Raw genomic sequence first — 5,797 nt, 5'->3', positions numbered from 1 at the left:
CTCCTGACCCAAACCACTCTATTTTCAATAACCTCATGTGTTTTTGAAAATTGGGCTGTGAATAAGGAAGACTGTAGAAAAATTAATGCATTAGAGTTATGGTGTTGGAGAAGAATACATAGATTGTTGTAGATAAGTGCCATTGAGGTGGTCACTCATTGTGACGCTGTATACGGTTTCAGAGGAGCAGCTGGTGACTTTGAAAGACAACATCAGGACTCCAATATATAATATAATAATAGATGCCTTTTTTATTTATTATTCCTTTAATGGACTATTTATCTACAATTTTTATACTGATTTTTGAAGAGTTTTTTTTTTATGTTTATATTTGGCTTTTACATAAAACTCGCATCCTAGAATTTCAAAATCTTATGAATATTTTAAGAACAAATAAATTGATTCTTATTTCCAATTTTTCCTAAAACATGTGTTTGGAGGTATGTTGAAGAGAAAAATCAACAATGGGATCATGTTTTCCTTCAGTAAAGCAAGTAGGAATTCACATGAAATCAGTGTTTGTTGTCAGAATGAATTAGCAGTCTACCTTTAGATATTTTGCTTTCTAATATGGGCACTCTCTTAAAAACAACTAACAGGTATACAATGCAATTATTCAGCCTCCCGACCTGATAGAATATGTATGAGCATTCTAGTTTATAATCATCCACTGTCTTATTTTAATGTACTGTTTTTTCATTTACTTGTTTTAACTGTGGTCAAAATTTAATTTGTTGAAAAAAAAATCAAGATGTTTATCTGCCCTCAATTTCTCCTCCTTTTGTATTCTATGCAAATTTGGTGAATTTGCTTTTTGCATTAACTATTTTATTTACTTTTTTGTTTTTTTTCCCTTGTCTTTCTCATTCTATATTCTCAGGTAGAGCAAAGCTGCACTCTTACAGACGTGTCAAGATGCTGTATGTAGAATCACCTGAAGATTTGTTGTAGTTAAGTGCCGTCCAGTTGGTTCTGACCCATAGTGACCCTGTATAGGGTTTCCGAGGGACAGCTAGTGAGGTTGAATCACTGACCTTGCAGTTCAAATGGCTTTGAAGTCTGGCACATTATCCCACAGCGCCACACCAAGACTCCATGATTTGAAGGTTTGTTGCTTTTGTTGTTAAGTGTCGTTGGGTCCATTGCGACCCACAGCGACCCTGTATAGGGTTTTGCAGGTGGTGAGCTTGAACCATCAACCTTGCAGTTCAAATAGCTTTGGAGTCTGGCACGTTAACCCACAGCGCCACACCAGAACTCCAATGTGAAGGTAGGTTTGTCCTTTAATCCAGAAATAGAGTTTACAGACTGACTTGACACTTAGCCATTCTAAAACCTGATGAAATTGCTTAGCCAATCTGAGGTTGAATACTCAAATTTGAACACGGCAACATAAAAGTAACCCTAGGCTTCTTGTTTAGTTGCCATTGATAAAGAGTAGAGTATAAAACAGACAGGACTCCTGTTTTCAAAGAGATAATAGTGTAGTACTATACTAAGTGTATAATAACCCCAATAAACATTATCATCACAAGCCTGAATTATTTTGATTAATCTAAAAGAGATTTACAAAATTATGAAAAAAATGTATAGAATCTTAAGTCAATTAAGAAGTGGCTCAAGTTTTTTCTCAACAGGTTTGCCACCAGCAATACAGGTAGGTGTTGGTGAAAACCATCACAAAACCTAAGTCAAAATGGGAATGGAAAAGACTCATATCAACATCGTCATGGCTGGACACCAAGTCAACCACTACTGTTCACCTGATCTACAAATGTGGTGGAATCAACCAAAGAACCATCGAAATTTCAGAAGGAAGCTGCTGAGATAGGAAAGGACTCCTTCAAGTCCACCTGAGTCTTGGATTAACTGAAAGCTTGAAAGTGAGTGAGGCAATACCGTTGATATCTCCCTGTGGAAATTTGAGACCAACAAGTACCATGTGACCATCAGTGATGCCACAGAACACAAAGACTTTATAAACCTCAGTACAGGAACCTCACAGGCTGACTGTGCTGTCCTGATTGTTGCTGCTGGTGTTGGAGAATTTGAACCTGGTATTTCTAAGAATGAGCAGACCCGTGAGCATGACCAACTGTTTTATGCACTGGGTGTGAAACAGTTAATTGTTTGTGTTAATAAAATGGATTCCACTAAGCCACCCTACAGCCAAAAGAGATATGAGGAAATCATTAAGGAAATTGGCATCTACATTAAGAAAATTGGCTACATCCATGACACAGTAGAATTTGTGCCAATTTCTGGTTGGAATGGTGACACTATGTTATAGCCAAGTGCTAATGTGCCTTGGTTCAAGGGATGGAAAGTCACCCATAAGGATGGCAATGCCAATGGAACCACATTGCTTGAAATTCTGCACTGTGTCCTGCCACCATCTCGTCCAACTGACAAGCCTAAGTGTCTGCCTCTCCAGGACATTGACAAAATTGGTGGTATTGGCACTGTCCCTGTGGGCAGAGTGAAGACTGGTGTTCTCAAACTAGACAAGGTGATCACCTTTGCTCCCATCAATGTTACCACTCAAGTAAAATATGTTGAAATGCACCTGTTGAGTCTTTGAGTGAAGCTCTGCCTGGGGACAATGTAGGCTTCAATGTAAAGACCGTCTCCGTCAAAAATGTTCACGGTGGCAATATGGCTGGTTACAGCAAAAATGGCCCATCAATGGAAACAGCTGGCTTCACTGCACAGATGATCATCCTGAATCCTCCAGGCCAATCAGTGCTGGATATGCACCTGTGTTGGATTGTCACGCAGCTCACATTACTTGCAAGTTTGCTGAGCTCCAAGAGAAGATTGATCACTGGTCTTTTAAGAAGCTAGAAGATGATCTCATATTCTGAAGGTCTGCTGATGCCGCCATTGTTGACATGGTTCTCAGCAAGCCTATGTGTGTTCAGAGCATCTCAGACTAACTTCCTCTGGATCATTTTGCTGTCCATGATATGAGACAGACTGTTGTTGTGGATGTCATCAAGGCAGTGGATGAAAAGGCTGCTGGAGCTGGCAAAGTCACCAAGTCTGCACAGAAAGCTTAGAAGGCTAAATGAACATTAACTTTAACACCTGCCTTTAACAGCAGTCTTAATCAGTGGTTGAAGAACAGTCTCAGAACTGTTTGTCTTAATTGGTCATTTAAGTTTAATAGTAAAAGATTGGCTAATGATAATAGTGCATCGTAAAAGCATCAGAAGGAAAGGAATGTTATGTGGACCATTTGTTTCTTTTTTGTGTAGCAGTTTTAAGTTATTTGTTTTTTAAAATGAGTACTTTTTAAATGGAATCAACATGACCTAAAATTTGTTACAGAATTTTGAGATCCATTAAAACCAAGTTTAATGGAGAAAAAAAAAAAAAAAAAAGTGACTCAGTGGTAGAAGTAAAACATTATATTAGAAGTTTTCATCAGGGAATGATGTCAGTTATTTAAATTAGCAATGTTCTGTCAACATCTATGATTATTAAATGTTTCCTTTGGGTTAAAAATTTGGAAATTACTGGTTACAAAAGGGGGAGATTTTATTGGAATAAAGAAGTCATTATTCAGATTCAATTGGGCTGAAGAAAGAAAGGGAAAGAATTTCAGTTTTTCAAGAGGGAGGATTTAAAATAATAAAATGGTGGATAAAATATAAAAACGTTAAAACAAAATATAAAAACATTATATTAGAAACATTGGATAACAGAAAAAAAAGCAGACAATATATGAGAACCCTTGATGCCATGCTATAAATAGAAATATTACACAGGAATGCCATAAGTCAGAATCTGCTCAACGACGCTCTATAACTTAACTACGCCATAATCAGTCTAACCTTCACTTCTCCTGTCTATATAATAGAGATGATTCTGATAATAAATAGACTGTGTTTTCAGCTGCCTGTTTTTTTTTTTTTTTTTTCAGAAATAAATATAGGAAAATAGATAAGTTTATGTTTAGTAGAGTACATTTTGAAGCAATTTCTAAACAGAAACTTAATTGTCTCACGTATAGATTTTAAATATATTAAATATCTATAAATGGCCATTTCAAGAATGTAAATGAAATTATTTGCCTCTTAGTATAAGTTAAAAAAAAAATCTTTATGAATAGTTAGGACATTTTTGTAATTAGTTGGAAAGTTATTACCCAGATTGATGTTATTAAAAATAAGTTCTTACTGTTAATGTTTTTAAATTAGTAACAGCATTATGCTTTATTGACTACGCAAAGGCTTTCAATTGTGTGGATCATGACAAGCTATGGACAACATTGCGAAGTATGAGTATTCCGGAACACCTAATTGTGCTTATGAGGAATCTGTACTTGGACCAAGAGGCAGTTGTTTGAACAGAACACGGAAAAACTGAATGGTTTAAAATTAAGAAAGGTGTGTGACAAGGTTGCATTCTTTCACCATACTTATGCAACCTGTATGCTGAGTACATAATCTGAGAACTTGGGTTCTATGAAGAAAAACGTGGCATCAGGATTGGAGGAAGACTCATTAACAGCCTGCGATATGCAGATGATACAACCTTGCTTGCTGAAAGTGAAGAGGACGTAAAACATTTACTGATGAAGATTAAAGAGCACCAACTTCAGTATGGATTACATCTCAATGTCAAGAATACCAAAATCCTCACCACTGGACCAATAAACAACATTCTTATCAATGGAGAAAAGATTGAAGTTGTCAAGGACTTCATTCTTCTTGGATCAACTATCAACACTCATGGAAGCAGCAGTCAAGAAATGAAATGACATATCGCATTGGCAAATCTGCTGCACAAGACCTTTTTAAAGTGTTGAAGAGCAAAGATGTCAGCTTGCGGACTAAGGTGTGCCTGACCCAAGCCATGGTATTTTCAGTAACCTCATATGCATGCAAAAGCTGGACAGTGAATAAGGAAGACCGTAGAAGAATTGATGCATTTGAGTTATGGTGTTGGAGGAGAATATTGAAAGTCCCATGGTCTGTCAAAAGAACCAATAGATCTGTTTGGAAGACGTGCAGCCAGAGTTCTCCTTAGAGGACAAGATGGCCAAACTTTGTCTCTCATACTTTGGACATATTGTCAGGAGGGAACAGTCACTGGAGAAGGATATCATGTTTCATAAGGTGGAGAATCAGAGAAAAAGAGGAAGACCCCCCAATGAGATGGATTGGCCAAGTGGAAGCATCGATGGACTCAAGTGTGGCAACAGTACTGAGGTTGGCTCAGGATCAGGTAGTGTTTTGTTCTGCTGTGCATAAGGTCGCTATGGGTCGATAATGACTCGATGACACCTAACAACAACAAACAGCATTATGAAGTCAGTGTCTATACATCAAGCAGTTATAATTGCAGCATATGGTTTTCCATGTAGTCCTGATATGATGCTGTACAGGTAACCCCAAGGTCAACAATGCAAAGCTCCTCAGAAGCCCTACACAGAGCCACTATGAGTCAGAACAAACTCAAGAAACTTAACAGTAACAATAATTCTACCATAAATTTCTGAAATATTGGGTAATTCTTACTTCGAAATAGTTAGTAGTTGAAATTGATTCTCAGTACCTCTAAAAAATAAAATAAATGACAAGCCATTATTTGAAACTTAAAATATTACTACCACCTGCAAATCCTTTATTTTTTAGCCTAAAACTATATTAAACTTTTCAATAAATCATCATTTGAACTCTTTCTAAATATTTAATCCTCAGTATTGTTTTGAATATGTTGTTGTTAAGTGCTGTGGAGTTGGCTCTGACTCATATGAATCCCATGTAGATTTTCCTAGGAGCAGCTGGCT

At 36.9% G+C, this 5,797-nt stretch overlaps 1 pseudogene; it reads left to right on the top strand.

Moving 5' to 3' along the window:
• The first annotated feature begins 1,696 nt into the window (after positions 1-1,696).
• On the top strand, positions 1,697-3,071 carry LOC102832784 (annotated as a pseudogene).
• The last annotated feature ends 2,726 nt before the right edge of the window (positions 3,072-5,797 follow it).

This window comes from Chrysochloris asiatica, unplaced genomic scaffold (assembly GCF_000296735.1).
Source record: "Chrysochloris asiatica unplaced genomic scaffold, ChrAsi1.0 scaffold00005, whole genome shotgun sequence".
NCBI lineage: Eukaryota > Metazoa > Chordata > Mammalia > Afrosoricida > Chrysochloridae > Chrysochloris > Chrysochloris asiatica.
Note: the sequence above shows the minus strand (reverse complement) of the source record. Positions and strands in the feature narration are given on the sequence as shown.